Here is a 23640-nt window from a genome sequence, read left to right as displayed (position 1 = left end):
CTATAACAATCAACATCTTTCACATTTAATAAAACATATRAAGAATAATGCACTGTTTATATTACATCTAGAGTGAAATACAACTGAACTGATYCCAGATGTAGCCCCCAGTACTGTTTCATTACCGCATCCTTCATCTATTTTTCAGTCCATATGATAGTGTTCTTCCCCATACAAAATTGAATTAACTGTCTTAATAAAGGGAAAGTAAAGAATTATTATTACTAATAGTACAGCTAATCATCAGAGGAGGAGGTATTCTCAGTGTAAATAAATTAAAATTTAAAAAAGTAATAAGATTTGCTAATGAATTTTATCCCCGTCAATTAATTGTATTCTAGAAAAATCTGTAATAAAAGAAAAAATATCTTTGCTTATATGTTATATAAATATCCCAATGTATTAGAATTACACCCCATGSAAACCAGTTCTGAAATCAAATACTAAATGTTGCTGCTAATCAAGGAAAAATTACCATTGCATTTCTGCACTGTAAGACTTTTAAGCCACAAATACTTCCACAAGCAGTTGAAGGAATGACCATTCACCTTGTCAGAAGGTCATAATTATTTTACATGACACAAGCTTTTGTCCCAGTCCYGGAAAGTCCTACCCACAGGCATAATTTTATTACTTTGCTACTTTACCACCAYTGAAATCATATGCATACTGTTTCTCTCTGTCTCTTTCTCTGCATCTTATTAGCTATCAAATATTAAATATTACACCATATGTTACCTGATGTCTGTGGTTATAATCTTTTCAATAAAAATAAATGTAATTCATTCATTTTATGATTGGCATTATTTTAGAAGGCAATTCCACGCACAAATTAAGTAGACAAAGTTCATAAACAAAAGTAATGTTCCTTGTTTCCCTGTTGGAAGATGTGTTTTAGCATTTTGATTGCAAGATCATCTGCAAAGCTCATAATGGCACCAAAATTAACAGTTGATAGTCCATTTTATATGCTGATATTTAATTAATGAGTGTATAGCTTCAAGTGCACATTATATTTTCTAAATGTATTACTAGTATTGCTGAATAGCACTTGATAGGCATCCAGAGGAGTCATTTGATGAGAACTATTAGTTAAATAAATAAAACTCCATCTTTGTGGGCTGCTTTGCATGCACTTAAGCTCTATGCAGCGGGTTCACAAATGGAACTACGCAAGCAATAATCACAGGAGCTGGAACCGTCTGCACAAGTTGCTCTTGAAAGCTGACTTCAGAAGAGTTAGAAAGGATGTTATGGGTGTAATGGAAAGAAGGCAGTCGTCAGAGCAAGGCTAGTAACTATCTGTGTGAGTCAAACACTCAGGCAAGCGCAGGGACATTTCAGTTTTGAGAACGTGCTGAAGTTTATGAAGACAGTGAAATATSGATCGCGGAAGGAAGTGCCTTCGCTCGTATCTACACAAAAGTGAAAGCCTTTTAAATTCTCCTTCAAGTTAACCTTCCTGAAAGAGACTTAGCAAACCCATCATATCTAGCTAGGTTTGCCACTGTTAGTAGATCAGGAACCTAGCATGTGTTTGATATTAGCATCTTCCCATATAATTTCATCACTTTCTTCTCCTCAAGTAAATTTCTRAGGTATCCACAAAGCTATTTTAATAATATTTATATATCTGCCAGTGACGTTCAATGAAGTGGTGACACATGCACATTTTAGAGAAAACAAATCTACACTTTTTTCATTAGTCAAAAGATAGGAAATCAGTGAAGATTCATGGATTTTAATCCTAGAAAAAACACGATAGCTATCTATTCTTACTTTTGGCATGATCCCTGGCACTAAATTTCCGATAATGATTCCTGCATTGTATGGATGAGCTAAATATCTTTTTAGCTTAATCTGCTAGAGAAATGAGTATAATAAGAGCTGCGTATACTAGGAATAAAAAGAGACTTCATGACTGTTATCATAATGGCCTTACTAAATACTGTATTCAATATTTGGCTGGTGATAAAAAAGGAGTTGATATGTTCTTTAGAAAAACCTTAGTCAGCTTTACTACGGTATGTTAAGAAATAACAGAGTCTTGTTATTTTGTTTTTTAAATGTAGATGAATAACTAGATAAGTATACCAAATTCTACTGCTAAGCAAAACAAACAACAAAGAAAAAGAAAAGACTTTTGGGAGAGTAGAAATTTAAAAGGACTAATCAAAAACCTAATTTCCATTTTCAGTTTAACTTGTTGATGTACAAAGTTTTCTTTTGTTAGAAACATTCTTTTACAAAAAGCTGAAAAAAACTAAAAAAATACAGCTGAAGGTCATTTCCATCTTTTTTTTTTCCAATAGAAATGTCTATTAAAATTGAAAGTTTGCACAGGAAGCATTTATTTTTCATGAATATTGACAAAACAGAAACATTTATTTTATCAAAAATCTATTTTTCTCAAAAATATTTTTATTCTTGTTCTTAAAGGAGATTAAGAGAAGAACTAAAAACCAAACCTTAAAGTAACATTAAACACACTACGAACAAGTTACCCAACTAACAGATCATTCTTTTTATTCTATTATCTGAAGCTACTTTAAAAAGGATTAGCAGTTCCTCACATCTCATAAGCTGCAGAATCAATCGAGTCGCTTAGGAAGAAGAGGCATTTCCATACCCTGGCTTTATCTTAGAGCTTAGATTCCACTCTGAGTACATTAAAAATGTACAGACAGATAGCTAAGGAGATAACAGCAGGTGAACTTCTGGCCCCATTACGGTCAATGGGAGGTCTGTCACGATATCAAAGGCGCCAGGATTTCACCCTCTAACTCCTCTTTCACATCCCCCAGAAAAGCACTTTCACCCACTAGATCCTACTGATAAAGCAACTAAAAGTTTTGGACAATTCTCAAGTCCACGTTGTAAACTCGAATTTCACATTTTTTTGAGAGGCACTGGCAGCTCCCGAAGTGTGGATTATCCGTCAGCCTTCTGCAGTTGACAAAGCAAATCGGAACAAGTAAAGTTGAATGTGTGAATAAAATACAAGTTAAAAGAATGTAGTAACAACTAGTAAGATGCCAAGAAAATTTCTGTATTTAAATTAGACATCTGTGCCCTATTTTTAAATATTCATCATTGYAAGTGATTCAGCATGTTCCCCACTCCTGTCAGAGTACACATATTTTAAAACCTTTTTAGCTTTAACACCTTCACTACCATATGCATTAAGATTAATTACCAGAAGATTTTCTACCCTAAAACTTGTTCATGTCTACAGATTTCATCACTAGCGTAACACAGCCGTAATGTTTCACTAGGCTGGTAGCTGTGGTCAGGATCTCACATTAACAACAGAAACTGCAATGAAAACTCGTTTTTCAGAGCCTGTGTAAGAAAATGAACTCTGCTATTAAAATAAAGTATAATGAAGTACATAGTTCAAACACACGACCAGGTAAGTGATATGGTGTTCTTCCTTTGCAGCTTGCCAGTTCTCATCTGCTATTTCTGTTTTCACCACCTAAGATGGGAGCAAAATTACCCCGGACTGGCTACAAATAGAAAATCRTTCCTGGAGAGGAGGTAAAACCCAGAAAGCTTGCAGGGTATCCCAGATAATCAGAGATGAGAAAAGAGAAAATGTTACCTGTTTACTTCAGAGGCAGTTGTAAGCATAAATGTAAATGTATTTAGAAGTAAATGAGTAGATGGGTAAATAGATGCATGGTCCTCTTTTATATGAGAGGTTACATAAGGTGATTTAATGATTCTTTTGGGCCTTTCAATCTGTTAGTCTGTGTGTTATCTGAAATGCAGGGGGGGAAATGAACTTATTGTAATAAGCTTGATGAATATCCCACCCAAAAGCTAACTCAAAGTTGACATGTTACATTTTATAAAGAAGTGTAAGATCCAAATGCCTGTGGGTTAATTAAAGTTTCTGTCAAAGAGTGATGACATGATTTGGGACTGGGGAGCAATTGCATCCAGTACATCATAAGTTCATGAAAAGCCAATAAAGCAGGGAAATAAACTTAATTAAAAAAAAAAAAAAAAACACTTTGATTAGTCTTGGGTCATAGAAAAGAGCACAAACCCAAGGCATGCTTCTGTCTGAAAAATAGTGAGTGAAATAATGAAGACTTTACTTTCTTTCATGAAGCCACAATAGCAGAAAATATCTGTTGTCAACAAATTGGCTGCAAGCTTGTAAACAAAGGAAACATTTGGATGCACCTGCCAAATGAAGATCAGCAAACCCAGACACTTTATGAATGTGTCAGGAGGCTAGCAAGGAATGCTGTATATTCTGTTAATAGCATATAACACATATGTCACGTACTAATAAGCCTGGAACCTTGCATTTTGCTAAATTAGAAAGTTGTCGTGGTAGATCTTACTATTTAGGACTGACAAACCTCCACATTGAATCTCAAGGGGCAGTAGACAAAGATACCAGAAAGCCTCTACCCATTGAGGGGTAATTTATTCTAAGAGGCTTGTATAAGTCAACAGTTTAGAGGAGAAAATGAAATGAAAGGATTAAGGCAAGAGACAGTCTTACTTTGATGCACAGATTTCATTATGAAACTCTCATTAACACCAAAACCAAAAAATATGGCTTTACTGTTTGCTGGTTTTGAGAAGGTGATCTGTGTTTGCTATCTTTGTATTTTGGGAAAAATACCCACTAAATGTTTGTATTTAGCCTCCCCTTCTCAGTTTCACTTAGTTTTACAGAAATAGCTTATTTTTATCTCCCTGAAGATTCTAGGAGTTTGTTTAAATCACTGAGGATAGGCAATTAAGGAGGCTAATTGTATTGCTGAAAACAATAATTAGACTTTTTCTTCTTTCTTTGCTTTTTGTTKCTTGTTTTGGTTCTTTTATTGTTTCACCAGAGGTGAAAGTCAAAGCAGCAAGGCTGTAATCTCAGTGAAGTATTTTAATGTCTATCCAATAAGATATGCTCTACTCTATCAGATTCGTGGTTTGAATAGAGGCCATACGATTTCCATATTTCATCATTAAAGTCTCATAATTTATGTAGAAAARAATGAAACCATGATAAGGTTCTCAACAATTTGACAATAAATGTGATTAACTCCAGTTACTATGTGAAATACTTAAGAAAATGGTGCCAGCAGCAGGGCAGAGGAAGACAAAGTGCTCTCTGAGTTATAGGTTTAGCACTTATCATGTGTATATCATGATCAGCAGTCCAGAGGTGCAGAGCAAAAACTTTTTTTCACCAGCAGATGCAGACTATTGCTTCAGAAATGAGCCTGTCCTGAAATAACACTGGAAATATGGTTTTTGTAATTATATGTTATCTCACGTGATGTAGTTTATATGTGAGCTTAAAATATGTTATTTTTCTCCTTGGAGCACTATCCTCTAGGATATTAACTGAGCTTTATCTTGAAGTTTGGAAGCACGTAGAAATCACACCAGGTGCTGCAGATGAATTTCAATCAATTGACTACACTGGAAGTATAAGAAAGTCTAACTGTTGACATTGTATTTAGATGGCTTAATCTGGAACAGAATCCCAACATAGATACATCTAAGGGGTATAAATGCAGGAAACCAGAATAACTTTCTAAAGAACTTTCTAGAGAAATAGAAATGTAGCATAACACCAGATCATATGATATTACAAGCTATTTTTGTTGCTTTTGTGCTTAGAAGACTCATTTGGAACTAGAACTAATTGTTCTGGAAKCTGTAAAACCATATTTGAAAATATAGACTCATCTTAAATAATGTATAGCCTCAAAAGAGCATACAAGAAATTCAGTCAAAGATAGGCACACCTTCTTATTTTTTTTTCTTATAATATAATTTTTTTAATATATATTCTATTTATTTATTGAGGCTAAAGACTCATACTTCAATATTTTCTTTCTATCTGTCTCTACATAGCTGTTGGAAGACTAAATTCAACCAATTTATTAACAAGCAAACTCCATGTGAGCTGAACTTGCTCATGGAAGTCTATAATTTCTTACCAACCCAGGATGTAATTTGGGCCAATGATGAAAATAGATTAAAAAAGGAATAAGAGATTTCCCTATATCTAACAGTGAGAAAAGAGTATAGTCTCCTATTTTAAAAAGTTTGTGATGGAAGTGCTTGTGAAAAACTGAWACTGAATACAAGTTTTAGCTCCCCTCAAAAAAAATGAAATTTAGTTTCTAGACTCACTCCATTTTTCACTCGATTATTTTTGTGATATTGCACTTCCCATTTAGCAAGTGTACAGAAATCTCATGGTGATCTTTCAAATCAAGTAAAAAGACTATAATCTATAATGCTTATAGAGAAAGATTTTAGCTGGAATGACTGAGGTGCAAATAGTAGAAAAAATTTACTTTCTTTTTCTAACTCCTAAAGATTCAAAAAAGCGCACTTTGCTTTAACATTCATAAGGAATGGGTGTGTTTCCTGGTGAGCAGGCCTTCAAAGACATTGTGACAAACTGGAAAATTGTGTCTATCATCAGGCTGATTTCATCTTTCCCCCTCAGAGTTATGGAAATGCACACATTTAAGCTGGTATACACTGTAATGCTACTTAAAAGTAGACACTTTCCACCTCTGARTGTTCCTTCTTTACTCACTTTGCAAATGGCTAGCATTTTACACCCAAAACAGGCCAGCTTTTCAACGTGTTGCTAAGGTGCGTCTACAGCACAGGCACAGACTCAAGGTCTGTCAGAAAGGCTGGATCCAAGTTCCTACAATGTCTGAAGATGAGGGACTCAAACGTGAGAACTGGCCCCCGTTAATTTTCTCTCAGCCCTCCAGTTTCCTTCTTGGTTATAACRGCAGATTCAGAAGCGTTGCATCACACTTGGATTTCTTCATCTGGGAGGCCAACAAGGAGTTTAGTGGACCTCCAAAGTGATGTGGGAAGATTACTTATAAGCAGCTACATTTTGAAATTTTGATTTTCAGAATGACTCCTCAACTCATATGACCACACGGTTAAAACAACTTTTTGAGAATAAAGCTTAAAGATATGTTTTACTGAGCTCCGACAGAAACTCTATTCACTGTTACACTACGAGGTAAACATCATAGAAACAGTGAGAGTTGTAATCTCACTGYGACAGCTGAAAGACTCTGCTTCTCTTTGTTCCCAGGTAGAAACATTGATCAAATACACAAAACCTTATTTTAGACAAGAAATCTTATTTTAGACAAGGCTTCCAAACTCAGGCAGCATTCAGTGGACACTATGTGCAGAGGTCGAACACAGCAGCCTCCTTAGCTCACCCATTGAGAACTTACAACCAAGTCTTCCCTTTTCTTCCTCTTAATGCCAAAATATCAGTTACACTCATGGTGTTCACACCGCTTTAAACAACTTGGCACAACAGGACATTCTGTTATTATTTTCTTTCATTATAGAATAAATCCTCCTGACAACAAAACAATGTAAACTTGTAACATCCATCTCACACATATTCAACTTTGGCATGATTGCAATAAATTAGGATGCAAAAACACGACTAAGGAACAGAGAGAGAATATTGGGCAAGATTTATTCCTGTCCATAACGTTTAATGCTCTTTTCAAGACCCTTTTTACCCCTCCACCTTTTCTTTTCTAAGATGACAGAAAAAAAAAAAAGAAAGAAAAAAGAAAAACTCAGGTGAATATGAACTAATGTGCTACACTCCATCTGTCTTGTATTAGTTAAATCAGAGGCTGTAGAGCGGGAGTAGATCAGCATGCTCCAGCCTGCAGCCTGAGAAACAAAAGAAGTGACTTGTGTAGTATGGAGGGAGACTAATGGGAAAAAAGCATTCCTGCATGTAGCAATCTGTGCTCCCTACAATGTTACTCATCATTCTGTCTAACTTCAATAATATTCGTAGCATGAGATGTCTAAGATTAATGAGGCATTTATTCTCCGATAAGAAGCTATCACAAAGAATATATTTTCCATCAACATTTTTTTCTGTTAAATTAATAATTYGAACTTTTGGCAAGTAAGGAATTCAACAGTGGCTTATAGCAGATGATATGAAGCTAGTCTGTCTAGCAGGTTTGCATCTTGGAATGGGTCAGCATTCATTTTTTCACTGCATGTCCAGACCATGCTGCTAGTCAGCAAGCCGCTAAGTCTCAAATTGCTTTCAGAGGCATCTGTTGTTTGCCACTGCTGGAGATGGGATACTGCGCTACGTAGACTTATGGTCTGATCCAGTGTAGTTTTAATATTATGTGGGTTAATCACCTTTAATCATAGAATCATAGAATCGGTAAGGTTGGAAGGGACCTTTGCAGATCATCTAGTCCAACCTCCCTGCTCAAACAGGGTCACCTAGAGCATGTTGGAAAGGATCACATCTGGGCGGGCTTTGAATATCTCCAGAGAAGGACCCACCACAGCCTCTCTGGGCAACCTGTTCCAGTGCCCTGTTACCCTCACTGGAAAGAGGTTTTTCCTTATACTGAGGTGGAACTTCCTGTGCTTCAGTTTGTGCCCATTGCTTCTTGTCCTGTCACCTGGCACCACTGAAAARAGTCTGACCCCATCCTCTTAACACCCTCCCTTAAGGTGTTTGTAGACGTTGATAAGAYCCCCTCTCAGTCTTCTCTTCTGCAGGCTAAACAGGCCCAGCTCTCGCAGCTGTTCCTCATAAGAGTGATGCTCCAGTCCCCCACTCATCTTCATATGTCCTTACACTGGACTCTCTTCAGTAGTTTCATGTCTTTCTTGTACTGGGGAGCCCAGAGTTGGACACAGTACTCGAGATGAGGCCTCCCCAGGGCTAAGTAGCAGGAGAGGATCACCTCCCTTGACCTGCTGGCAACTCTCTTCCTAATGCACCCCAGGAGACCATTGRTCTTCCTGACCACAAGRGYACATTGCTGGTTCATAGTCAATTTGTTGTCCACCAGCACTCCCAGGTCCTTCTCTGCAGAGCTGCTCTCCAGATGGTCAGACCCCAGCCTGTACTGGTGAATTCATGCTGACTACTCTTCCTCCATGGCTGGTCTTGAATAGAACTCCTGGAGCCCTCCATTGGTGTTCTGGGCTGAGGAAAAAGTCTTCCAGAGGTAGTCCTTTATAAGCACTGATAGGGTCACTGCTGGCCTAGCTCTTCTTTTTAAATTGTGACATATCAAAATCAAGGATGCATGTTTAAAATAAAGGTAAGTGCACCGAGTACTAGTCCCATTGTGTTTCCCAAGGCAGATGACCCATGCAACCTCTTGGTACACAGCAACATTTTTCTGAAGACTTTCTCTCCATGAGCATTTTCAGAAGGTGTGAGTAGATAAGATCTGCACTGAACAAAATCTTCTGAACAGAAATATCCTTCTCTGTTGACCATTAAGAGGATCAACCATTAAGGAGTCAGGCTCTCAAGAGACTGACACTGTCCCTGTATCTGTTCTGCTGTCTTTAGCAGAATTTGGTCACTCTGTCATCCTGATGACTCTCTAATACAAAATCCTAAGGTCTTCTGGCTACTTGCAGTGGATGCCCTGTGAAAATCTCAGAAGTGTTGTTGACTTCGCTGTCTGTGCCCCTGTGAGCCTAATCAAGAACTAAAATGGTGATAAGTACTTACAAAAACAAGCTGTTCCATGAACAGTGGAACTAATTACGTCATCTGCTCCCCACAGCACAGCACAGCACAGCACAGCACAGCACAGCACAGCACCTCTACTGCCTCATCCCCTCAGCTATCACAGCCATGCTCAAACCTTTTGATCTATCCCATATTCTTAGCTTCTCAAAGGGCTTTCTTATAAGACACCCATTTCTTTTTTAGACATTTGTGAATGTCTTTTTTTTTTCTCAAAAAGACATTTTGTCTGCTTGATTTAAAGAATCAAGCTAAACAAGGAACAATTGGTTTTGCTCAGGGTTTGCTGGAAGCTGTTGCTTCTTTGTCAGTTTTATAAAAAAACCTTTGTGTTGGGAAGCTTGTCCACTYTCAGGTGTGTTGGCTGGTCTGGTAAAATATATTCGGATTCCCTATCAAATATATTTTTATTTAAAGGATTGGCTGGTTTTAGATAAAATTGGGTTTTTTTTGTTTGTTTTTTTTTGTTTTTTTTTCATGATACTATGGTTTCTTCATTTTCCTTGGGTACGTAGAGAAGCTCTCCCCACAGGACATGAAAGGTTACAAGTAATAGCAGTAGGAGTAGTAAGAGCCAGACAGTAGAAGCACTCTTTTGTCTGGCCTGGAACAGGCAAGCGTTTCCAGGAGTCAGCAGAGAAATATCTGTGGCAGAGCGATATCAAGTATACCAGCAGTCACTTTTTCAGGCTGGGTGATCTGAAAACACTGATTATATCATTCCACTCTAATATTTGTAAGCATGTTAGTTTTGTACTATGAATCCTAATAGCTTGACTTTTGTGGGAATTATATTTTGAATGATTTTAGGATCAGGTGCTTATCTCTTACTCATATTTTGCTGGGTTTAATTGTATCAAACACGCTTGCTTTGGGGAACATACTCATACTGAAAACTAACATCATGGTCTTCTAGCACAGGCTGCCAGTATCTTATATCACAGAAATATGAACTTCTAATTCTAAGTTTGAAGTATTAAGTTTTATTTAACCTAAGGCAAATATCATTACAGCAATTCATTGTGTTAATTCTCATTACAAAAAATGTCTCTTGGGCTAGCAGATTAAAGAGAGTTGTTGCTATTTATCGGTCTCTTTCAATACTTTTTCTTAAACTGGCAATTCTATCTATCAAGCTCTCTTTCCTCAAAGATACCTGTGCTGTATAGTCTCCTGTATAAATTTGATTTAAAATCTATTTGGAGTAATTTTCCTTGTCAAAATAAATTATTTAATAAAACAAAATGGCTATTTTCATTTGTGAGCTCCATAGGCATACCTAACCTTCTAAAAAAGTGAAATTAACTATAGTTTCAGAAAAGATGAAAATATACACATATATATTTGCATAACAATTACCATATTTTTTATGTCCCCCTCATTCTTCATCATTGCCAGACAAGCTTTAGAGAACTTAAACATTTAGTCATTTTCTCCAAGTTATATTCTTTGACAGTTTTAGATGCTATCTACAGCCAAAANAAAAAAAAAAAAAAAAAAAAAAAAAAAAAGTTTCTTTTCAGCTTATTTTTGGAAGCTGGTAGTTTTATTAATCAAGATATCTCCTATTTTTGAGTGAAGATCTATTTTACATAAATTGTAAAGCTTTCCTTTAATGTGGATGAATGGGGGACTAAAACAGAGAACTATTTGTGATCACACAAGTTGTTTACGGAAGAGAATAAAATTGTTTTCACACACTTTTGTTCCAAGGCTACAGCCMCAGGACTGATACTCTCTAACTGATATTTGATACAGCAGCCTCTGTTTGTAAGGTTTCTGAGCAATCTCCTGGTGCAATGGGAAATTAACTAATTTCAGAGGGATAAAAGACTAAAACTCACATTTTTTTTTCTTCTTATTTTGCATTATCATTAACAATTCTGACAGAATCGATAATGTGCATTTTCAATTTGTGGTGTAGATGCACCAGCAATTACTATTGGCATATCCCTCAGGAAATCTGTCTTTACAAAAAAATGCAAGAACAAAGACACTTGCAAAGCTTGAATATCTAAAGCACATTTAAAGGAAGAAATGAGCTATAAGCAATGTCTTTGCTTTCCCTATGGAATTTTCAAGCACTCGCATTTGATGGGGCGAAATCAAGTGAGACTGTTTCTGCTATAAAAACAAACATTTACAGATTGACATTTACACAGTAACCAATTTATAAAAAGCTACTCTCACTGTGATTTGTCATGTCTCACTTGTTGTCCTGCTCATCCTAATAAAATAGAGAACTATGCTGAGAAGGATCAAAGATTCACTTCAAGGTGAAAGTACCTTTTGAAGAGATAGTAAAATTAAACTATACAGAAGAAGAAAATATTATATTTACATAATTATTTATAATTTAAATACATTTTCCTAGATGGCTGTAAAAATGCCTATGAATGGTAAAGCAGAAAACTATTTCTGAAGAAAGGATAGATTAATAATCTACCAAATTTAACAACGATTTATCTTGCTTTCCTTGTTGCTTCTCTGTTTATTTGTTGCATTGGTTTAATGTGGACAAACAGTTCAGAGCTAAAAGGGCACCTTATGTGTTTTCCCACATCCAGACACATAGAAATGGAACAGTGGATGTGGCAGTAATCAGGGAAAATGATTGGTCAGCAGAAAATCACACAGAGACTTTAGTAACATTATAAGACAGCTCATTAAGAGAGGACAAAACAGAGCTGACGCTGTTGCAAATACATGAATAGATGGATCCAAGAGCAAATACCCAGATACTACACCTGCTATCTTTTGGAGGAAAGATAACATGTACACTCTTGACTTTTCATTTAGGTATAGGGTCTGGACTCTAGAACGATTGTTTGAACATATCAAYTGGCAGTAAATAAAAAAGAAAGATGCAATCCATTTTTCTTTCTGTTTTATATGCTCCTAGTCTTTAACCCATATGGCTCTGTTCTGGTTATCGAAAAGATGGGAGGGAGAGAACGGTTTGTAAAACGGACTCCAAACATGGGAATAAGTGCCATACCAAAGTCCAAATACTTTTGCTTATCACAAAAAGATAACGTTTATCCTGCAGCAAAATTAAACTACATATAACGTGTTCATTTATCCTGCAGCAAAATTAAACTACATATAACGTGTTCAGATATCAAAAAAACAAATTGAACACATTTCTAATAGTTGAATTTACTAGTACTTCGCCACTGAGTTTTGCTGCTGTTTTAATACACGTTACTAATACAAAAAACTAAAATCAAGACAGATTTTTTTTTCCTTATTGGTTCTATTCTAAGTGAGAAAAGACTAGGATGTAGCTCTAATAAAGTAGGATCTGGTATATTTGTATTCATAACATTTTTAGTGAATGAGCTGCAGCTTATTTCTTCCTCTGATAATATGGTTAAGTCTAAGATAGCTGATTAATAGCCTTTTCATGCCTGGATCTTGTGAACAAGGCATGGCAGAATAGGATCAAGCTTAGGAAGGAGCGCTTTGAAATTCTAGAAACAACAATTTGCAAAGACATTATTAACTTCTTCAGATAATGCACAACAGATCAAAACACTAAATAACAATGAAATCTAGTAGAGTGAAATGCATATTTTAGGTTTAATTGTTATTTTGCCTTTCTTTCTATCTTTCTATTTAATACAAAGTCTGTCTTGCCGCCATTGCCAACATCACTCATCCCTTCAACCCTTACTGCTAGACACTTTTCCGGCTGATTAGAGGAAGCTTTCGTGGCAGAGTAGGAAGCAAACAAGCTCAAATGAAGCTGGACTACCTAGAACAGATCTGGAGCAACCGAACACCACAACGTCAAGGAGAAGTGCGAATTGCATAGGGGGAACCATGCCACTACTAGCCGGTCCCAGCTTTTGATTATTGTCACCAGCTAGAGTTCATACTAACAGCTCAGAAATCAAAAGGGCTTAAAACGTCTTTACCAGATACCTAAAGTTTTTTAATATATTAATCATAAATTTTCTTTTTTCTTCTTTTTGTGGAGTCTATTGATTTGCCTTGTTTTTCTTTCTTCTCCCTGGCAGACACTGGAAATAATGGTATTAAAATTGATCTGGCATGTTCGAGGCAGATGTTAGCCATGATATCCAGTTTTTAATGGAAGGTATATACAATACTAACCACATGGATCTTAGCCCATGTCAGTCTCACATTCTGAATGAGATTTGAGGGAGATGATGAAGCACAGAGTAAGATATACCAGAGTGCAATGCTRGCTCTTATGTTAATGGACTCAAGGACTCCCAGTCACAAAAGAATCAATAAGAATGAAGCACCTTAAAAATATATATTCGAAGCTGTTCCTGAGMCAGAAAGTTTTCTGATTAATAAGAGAGGGGCAGTCAAGTATACAGAAAGGAAAAGACTTTCCATGCCCTCTATCACCTTAAAAATGAACAACATATATTCCCATAAAATACAGTAATTGGTGCCTTTCCAGATCTTGGGTTTCTCAATTCTCATAGCAGCAGAAAGAAAGTGAGTGTCTGTCTCACAGATATCTTACAAAGCCAGGCAAGCTTATGGAGCAAAGTAAAAAGGGAGTTTTGCTTCAATGATCTTTACTGTGTCCTTCCATTCAATACTAAATAAGTGTCAGACAATTAGAAATGGAACAGCGGATGCGTAAATGATACTGCCTTCCCAATAAATTGCTAATACCTGGATAGTGCTGCATGACTGGAAGCATACTGTTACAATAACTGCAGTACCAATTTCTATGTCTGAATAATAGAGAATGTGAAGAAGATCAATGTAGCATTGGAGTCATGAAACAAACAATCTACCACATGATTTTTTCTTGTGTCTGATTTCTTACTTTCTTCCTTCCAGAATTGAGACATATTGTACTTAAGCTTTACAAGAGCAACACATTTTTTTTCTCTCTTCTTGGCAGAAGTGTGTTATGTTTTTGCAAACATTGTAGTCTCTGGACAATATTTAGTGACTGTCAAATCACAACAGAAAGTTCATGCTTGTTCTTGCAGGGTAAAATTCAACCTCATTTATACTGGGCACCTAAACGTCATTCATCAGGAATAGTTATAAMACAGATAAAATAATTAAAAAGAAATTTTGTAAGCATTGACACATAAGTTTTTTTTGTTATAACAATTTGATCAGAAGAAAGAAGCATCTATAAAGTATATATTCATGCTTATTTCATTTGGTCCATGGACCACTTTTTACCATCTGTCACATGGAAAAGAAGATCTTTCAAAGGAATTCTGGAATATTAATGGAATTCCCTCAGCATCATCATTCAACACAAGTGGCATTTTTAGCTTCTAAAACTAATTAAAATGCATATTTTAAAGAAGTTCAGCATTTAACTCAGGAGAATAGTATGCACAGGACATCTCTTCAGTGTTTCAGAGGTCACAGTATGAGATTGATTTGAAAAACTTCATCTAAAATAAGCCAGTACTTTAGAGGAAGTTATAGGAAAAATATATAAAATGTTGATTATCATACTTGCTACCAAATTTTAAAGCATCTATAACTATATTGTGGATCCCATTGCATTTTCTAAACTGGTAAATGAAGCTAAAGACCAAACTTCTGCACTTCTTGCTACTCAAAAGTACTATTACAGTGAAAAGGCAACAGGAGTATTCATAGTCTAGCAACAAGTTAGCAACCAGAGTCATATATTTTTCACTCAGCTTCACTGGTYTGCAGTTTGGCATCCAACCTTCTGCAGTTATTAGCTAATCTTTGTAGTATAGGTACCACAGAGAAGAAGAAGRAGGTGTTGAACAGAAGAAGAATAAGAGTTGTGCAGGACACCTACCAAATCATTCTACTGCAAAATGCATTGGGCACTGCTGAAGTCCTGCCAGGACCAGCAAAAGAAAGTTGAGTCTTTATATAACTGTAATGTAATGTACAGTAAATGCCACCTTCTCCTGCAGTCACTCTCTTGCCTGCTCAAATGGCAGGGGGTTCAGAACAGGATAGCAGCTCTTGTCTCAGCAGCACATCGACAGGTTACTCACACTGCTCTTAGAGTGAGGCAATCCTTCCTAGCAGGCATAAACTTGGATTTAAACGCAGAATATGCTGCTTGTAAACTAAACGGGAAATATCTGAACAGTAATTCTCATTCATATCTAAATATCCTTAAGTAAAGATACTAAAAAGGTATTCTTTTGGATTGCTTTTCCCTGAGCTGGTGTCATTATGAGAATATTTTGTATGATTTTGAGGACAAAGTGATTAAAAATTCTTTCAATTTTCCTTTTTATTGATGGTGTTTTATCTGATTCTTTGAAGAGGTATGAAACTGAGCCCAGTAGGTGTTGGGAAGGTTCATTATAACCTGACAGAAATCTATCTAATCCTAGGGCTTTACTAGCTCTAAGAGAATTGTCTTATTTATTTCCATTAAATCATTAACTGATTGCAATGTTACTTTTGAGCCTTGAATATAATAATAATAATAAAAAATGGAATCAAGGGTCTAAACAGCTTTTTGTCTTATCCTAGATCTGTGGATRTCTTCAAAGAGCAACCTGGAGTGCTCAATGACATCCTTTGCAGCCAGTGATGGGGATGTTATTGTTGTCCTGTTGAGCAGAGGCAGGCAAAGAGATTCTACTCAGCATTTATTCCATGGCAGTCATCTGAAAGCTYCCATATAATTTTCTGAGAATCAGGACTGATTATTACACATTACACAGAAATTAAAACATAATCTATTTGATTAAGAGATAGAAGCTGTGATCTAATAATAGTCATTCAATTATTTCCTCTTTCACAGAGATTTATGTGGTTAAATGAAGGGGTCTGCATCTGAACTTGTCTAGACTACCTTTATAATGGTGAGGGACCTGCTCTATACTGTCCGTGAAGCCTTGTGAGTGATGTGTCTCATGTTGAAACAGACATTTGTTTACACCTAGTCAGATAAATTGCACCCTATATTCCATCGATTCTATTGACTAAAACTCCATTGATCTTAATGGAAATCTGAACAATTACCTATGCTGTAAACACTTACCTGAAGGTGACATAAATCACACCTTAAATAAAGGCTTCATGACTCAGTTCAATCCAGCGTCACAGTGTACTTCACCTTTAGGGAAATTCACTGATTCCATTTCGCTCCAGAAAAAAGGAACCTGTAAGTACGGCTACATGCTTAAGATTCACTGTGGTCTACCTCAGAACGGAAATCTTCCAGTACAAGAATCTGCAACAATATTTGGCACAAAAGAAGTTGATGCCATTTGTCAATCTGTATGTCACCGTAACACAAATGATTCATCTTGCTTGCATTGTGAAAAGAGAATAGGCGCATGTAAAGCTGTGAGGGGTGGAGAAAAAGGTATGACTTGAAAATAGCAAGCAGTGGCCAGGAAAAAAATGAGGAAAATATTTATTATTGGTGCATTTTAAAGCCTCTCCTGTGCTGGAGAGAGGGAGTGACATTTTACAGGAACTCTGTACTGATGAATGAAGTTCAGCCTGCATAGCTAGGTTTCCTTGCAGTGAGAAACCTGTTATGTATTATTTTATTACACTGCAATAAAAGGGTGTGGTAATATAACTATATTACAGATATAAATATAAATATAACAGAAAATAGTGTAAGAAGGCTAAGCAAAAATACTAGAAGAAATATATGATGGATCAAAGGAGTATGAAACCAGACACAAATATAGAGAAATTCATCACCATGTAAAAAGAACCATGAAGCATTTAAACAAGGTAAGAAAAAACATCAATTGTGTACATTATAAAGGGTGAAAGATTATGCTACAGCAACATCCTTAGAAGGAGGACAGGAAACCTGAAAGAGGTTTAGAATGATCCTCATAAATCTAGAAGTCTAATATCAAATGAGAAGAACAAGCCATAGCGAATTGTGTGTGGGAGCTGGATAGAATACTAGAAGGTAAGAAAAAAGCAAGGAATACTATCTGGAAAGGATGATATTAGACTTGAAAAGCTGCAGCCTTTTAATTAAAATGCCAAATTGTGTCTGCTCAAACTCTATAAACAGATATATGCAAAAAGAGATGATTCTGAGATTTCAGGAAGTCTGTATTCATTTCCCTCCTGAAAAAAAAAGCAATGGGGAAGAGTATGAACAATAGTGAACCCTATACTTAGTGAATCAGACTAGTAAAATATTATTTAATATGCATCATGGAGAAGCAAGAATCATGAAGGACTCATTACATTTCCAATTAAAAAGCATGAATAAGAGAGACAATCCTCAACTACAATACATGGTACAAGGTAAATATGAAGCTACAACTTGAGCTAAAACACAAAGAACCAGAGACTGTGCCAAAGTCTCAAATATTTTTTAAGGATTAGAATCCATATTTTCTATCTGAAATGTGTTGCAGATTCAAATTTTGGGAAAGGGGGGTCTAACAGCAAGGTTAATACCTGTAGCAATCAACTGTTTCTTGGGCAATTACCTGAAGCTCATTTCTGTCAACATCAAAAAAAAAAAAAAAAAAAAAAAAAAAAAAAAAAAGGCCTTTCTGGCCTCTTAAAACTATTTTAAACACAGAAAGTCTTTTTAGGAATTGAAATGTGTTTGCTCATCTATTAGTGTTTGCAGCAAGTAAACATGATGTCAATTAGCCTTGCTAATGTGAAATCATTACCGGTTCTTGGGCGGGAGAAAGAGTTCATCAGCTCAAATAAACATTCTGTGTGTTGCAATACATCTTACTATTGGGCAAGAACAATCCTGCATGTTTAACTAATTAGTATTTGTTAGGAATCTTCTAAACTTAGGGCATGAAACCTTCAGTAGCTTTGAGAGAGATTTTTAAAGGCACAAAGGTCAATTACACAACCGTCTATCTTTGGAGATTAGTCATTTAATTTCTTTTCATACACCTGAAACTCTCCATCTTTATAAACAATAATGAAAGGCCATACACGGAATGAAACCAAAACTTTAGTATTAGTTTCTAATATTTTAAGTAGTCTAATACGAGGCCGCTGAACTTTATCTGATAACTTTTGTTGTGTTATATTTTCCCAATGGAGAACTGACTCTCCGCATGGAAGAGTTAGGAGTCAGTTGTGCTAGGAACTGAACAAAAGCAAAGGCAAATGCATACACACACAAAAAAAAAAGAGAGAGAGAGGAAAAAAAAAAGAAAAAACAAACTCTTTGCCCCAAACAGTTTAAAAATAAATGCCATTGAAGCCATGATTTCTGAATAGACTTTGACATTGCTGCTAGGGGGAGAATAATCAGCTTTCCAAGGATGGAAAATTCACTCTACTTCTAACAAAACATCAGTGCACTCTTTGACAACTTTTGTCTGAAACTGATTCACAGACCAAAACAGAGGTTGTGGCAAAAGATGAAAAAATTTCCACTGGATGAGATCCTGTTGCATGGTCAGGCTCTAAGACTGTGGRTAACCTGCAGGGTTTCAAACTACTTTTTTGTTGTTTCACAGTTAAAAAAACAAACAAACCAAAAAACCCCACTCTCATTAATATAACCCTACTAATGCAGAGATAACATATTAAAATCAGTGATGGATTATAAAATGCTCATGTCCTGTTGATATCATTACAACTATGTGTGATGGAAAGGGATATAATAGCGGACAACAAAATCATAAGTGGATGGTGTGAGTGGAGATGCTGGTGTCTCTCCACAGTCAACAGACTCACAGCTGTTCACTGCCTCTTTCAGATCCTGTCAGATGAAGCGAGTATGAGCCAGGTTTACAAAAAACAGAAGGTGGTAGTTCTTCCTGCAAAAGAGAGGATTGTGGAGTTCCTTGCCAAAGGATGCAGTGTGTGCAAACATTGTCAGGGATTCCAGGAGAGAATRGAGAAATACTCAGAAAAAGGATGGATTAGATAAATAGGTATACTACCCCAGGTTCAGGTTACCAGTAAGCTGAAAAATGTGCTCAGAAGTATTACATATGGTCTACTTTTCCCCAGTCATCTATTAAAGCCACCACTGGAGTCAGGTGACTGGGATAGACAGATATTTGGTGAAGCAATAACTCTCTTCATACATTTTTATTATATTCCYTTTTCTGACATTCATCATATCCGGTATCATTTCAGGACATTCAGAGAATATTACCTTAAAGTCAGACCTGGGGCTGCTGTACCCGGTATGAACCCTGTAGCCCTGAATGAACTCCTATTAACTGTTTTGTTCTCTTTCATCTACACAACCTGTCTTCAAAAGTTACTGTCCCTAGAGCAGTTACAACAAAAATGATAATGAAGCAACTTCTGCCAAAGGTAAAGTGAAATCAGCATTGATTTACATTAGTATCCAGACTGCAAACCTGTAGTCTGCCATAGTTCAGACATCATTTCACCTACTGATGAACCAGTTTTTCCAYGAGCACAGGGCAATATCTCTTAAACGAATGGATATAACAATTTTGTTTGTTTCAGTCAATATTCATGTTCAAAGTAAATGAAGTARAAGTTTCAGTTCTATTTGGCAYATTATAGTATATTCTTACAGAATTTGCAGGATTTACATAAACTGTTAGAAAGCAAGTCAGTAATGTATCCCTCCTAGACAGACTTTTTCTGTTGGACAGACAGTGCATGTTGGTAGAATGATAATACTGGTGGTAGCATCGCATATGCTATCACCAGTCATCAGCTTGTTCTGAGACAAGCCTTGGAACTCGCGTTCCACCCTCATGAGACATCCCCAGATGGCTGCTAGATCCCCTAAAAGCTGATTATACTCTTTATACTGAGTTGTCATCTTTCTTTGCCTTGCATAATCATCCCATCTTCCAGCTCTCTTATGACTCCAGCAGTTCTTTCAGCTTGTTCTTTAGAGAAAACCCTTCACCTCCTACCTAACTTTCTCTGGGAAGTTCCACAATATTCCAGTGTTTCTGTTTCTTTTTTTCCCTCAAAACTTTATTATCCACAAGATACAATCAAGAAACAGCTCTGTCTGGATGTCACCTGTCTCAGTAACATTGACTAGACTTTTTGATATCAAACACCAGTGTTACCGTTCACCTGACAACTGAAGCTCTACATAATTGAAAAAAGCTTCTGAGCCCCAAACATTTCAYAACTGCCCCCTTTGAACACTGTGGACATAGTCACCACTTTGCCAAGTGCTTCTAACATGGATTATATATTTGATTCAACATTCCTGTTCTTTACATCCAGAGCACGACTGATTTTCTCGTGCTCTTTCTGAAGAGCTAAAACTCTCATCCTGTTTCCTTAGCTCACTGCTTACTGAGCACACAGCAAAAGCAGCCTTTTGCTCTGAAATGCTATGGTGAATTGTATTTCTCTACCCTTTGATCATGTGCTGCTCTGTTTTACAATATGCTTATGACTCCTCCTCACCATCAAATTCATGTTATATTTTTATGTTCGTAACCTAATCCCACCTTATCTTTCTTTCAGAAACAAGAGATTTTCTCTTGCTTCTAATCAGCTATTGACGGTAGCCTCCATCACCTACTTGATTCATTCTCAAGCAGTTGCTTTCATGTCATTCACGCTTGGGAGAAATATTCTCAGGTAACATCACTGCTTTTCAATCTCTTCTCCAAATCTGTCCTTTGACATGATACTTATAAATATACTATGTGTAAATAAGCCCTAATAATACTAAGATTGCTGCCTATCAGTAATGTTGTTTTATTTCCTTCTCTACCTATACTGCTCTTCGTTTTTTCCTGTTTCTTGTCTTCAGCATATGCTACATGTGTTTTGATGCATCATTCTTTTACTCAGTGTCGGAGAGCAGCTGGCACACTGAGGTCAGTCTTTTAGTTTCTAGATATCACTATAATATGAGCAATAATTGCACAAAAAACAACTATAGTCTCCTCGCAATATTTACACTTTTTAATGTACACAGAAAGGTTTCTGTGTACATTCTGTACTATCTGCTCCATTTTCATAGTAATTGAGCGACTATAATGTGGTATATGCATTTCCTCACAACACTACATATATATGTAGTTAGCACTACATATAAAGGGTAAACTGAAGCACAAAGTGACTGAAGATCACTTTCAAAAGATCATTTTTCTGAATGAAGATAGCATTCAGAGAATCTATTTTCAAATCTAATACAATATTTAGGTAGAGTGCAAGCATTAAGGTCTGAGGAGAGCAATTAAACTGTTCATGTTGTAGGATAATATCCCACAAAAAAGTTCTAATAGTCAGCACCTTTGTTTTGGACCACAAGCTGACCACATACTCACACCCTAGTCTGAAGAACGAGGTGCTAAGCACCACTGTGACCCAGAAATCATACACAGATGCATCTTAACCATGCTTCAGTCCCTACTGTGGTCCAACACTCCCACTTTCTTTAGTGTAAGCCAAGGATGATTTGAAGAGCAGGAAGTGAAATGACAGTTTTGTTTTGCTGGCCTGGGAAGAGCTGCTGTGATGGGCAAGTCCCACAGCATTATGTAATCCAGGAGCGTAATCAACTCGGCATAAAGATACCCAGGCTTAAATATCCTATTTCCCAGAAGTAGCCTCCTCAGCTGAGATACTTCAGAGAAAGAAAGAACAAAGAGAGGTTGAAAAGGGAAATCCCTGCACCTGGAAGCAGTTGGAATCATGGGGATAAGAAAATAATTCTGTCTCTAAATAGAGAAAGAATCATTCTTCTCAGACGAGAAGACCCAGTCCTTAGAAGGCACTCATACTATCACTCCTGTTTGAAAGAAATCAGAAAAAAATATAATATATAGGCTCAATTTTTAAGGTTTATTAACTTCCAAGAGTGAACTGAAGTCTTTGTTTCATTCCATATTCATTTTTTTCCCCTCAAGTTTCCTTATGATCCCTCTGTGGTGAAAAGCTGCATTTTCGTAAACAATATTGGGTTGTGGTTGTTATCATTTCACACAAGACTCCTCTTGCAGAAAGAGCTTTGGAGAATATTGGGCTATTTTTTTAAGTACCTTTGACAGTCTGCTGCACTGAGCTAAAAGATTTTAAGGTACGTTAACTTTAACAAAAGAATGTCCGTGCCATAAGCCTCCATTTCGTTACAAAATAATGATAGCTGTTTAAAAAAATGTGTATATATAACTTAACCCAACTCCTTTATTTATTATTATTATTTATTTAGAAGGTCCCTCAAGCAAATCCAGATGGATGCTGATAGAACGGGATTTGCAGGAACAGGAAGAGTTTCAATTTTGCTTTGGATTCAACATAATTGAGACTGTGGCATTTGAAAATGTGCAGTCTGCAGATTAGATCATGTAGTTTCCCACCCATTACTGACTCTCCTTCTCAAGGTGCAAGATGTGCTCTGCCTCATACATACATTCTATTTCATTCTGCAGATAATCAAGGGCAAAATTTAGATTCTCGGGAAAAAGGTTTTTCACAGCACATGAATTGCATCTTTAGTCTTTGCATGCCAGAGGATTCTCCAATTTGCTCTGTGGAGATCTGTTTTCTGTGTTATCCTGGCATTCTTCTAAGTATGCTTTCTCCTTGGGAAGAAAAGATTTCTATTACTGTGCTCTCAATCCATTAATCAGTTAACACTGCAGTGTAGTTAAGCTCAGAAATTTCACTGAGGATGCTTAAAAACAGAAAAGAGAAAGAAAGAAATGAAGTAAGAAAGAAGCAAACAAACAAAGCAACACAGAATCAAATAAAAAGAGAGAATGAAAGAAAGAAGAAGAAAAGAAAGAAAAGGAATTTACTATTTTTTTTGTTGTGATCTTTCGCTGAATTGATGGGTTTTGATTTATCAGCTTTAATAACTTCTCACCTCTATAAACTTTATTGAAACACAGGTTTTGTTCGCTTTACTCTGAATTTCATATAAATTTATGGCTGTGTATAGCACTGTTGACTTCCCGGGGCTTCACATATGTGCAGTACTGAAGCTTCAGTGGTCTGCTATTATATCACAGCACTTTCAGCTTTTTAAATTGGATAAGTGTACTTGAGTCTATGTCTAGAATGTTCCAGGAAGAAAGACTTTAAAATTATGACATTTTAGATGAATAAAAAATCTCAGATGAACTCTTTTCTCTAGCATTTTTCTATCCCCAGTCTCGTTTTCCTCCATATCATTGGATCATAAG

This window comes from Rhea americana, unplaced genomic scaffold (genome assembly GCF_003343005.1).
Source record: "Rhea americana isolate MKP2758 unplaced genomic scaffold, rheAme1 scaffold_63, whole genome shotgun sequence".
NCBI classification, from domain to species: Eukaryota; Metazoa; Chordata; class Aves; order Rheiformes; family Rheidae; genus Rhea; species Rhea americana.
Note: the sequence above shows the minus strand (reverse complement) of the source record.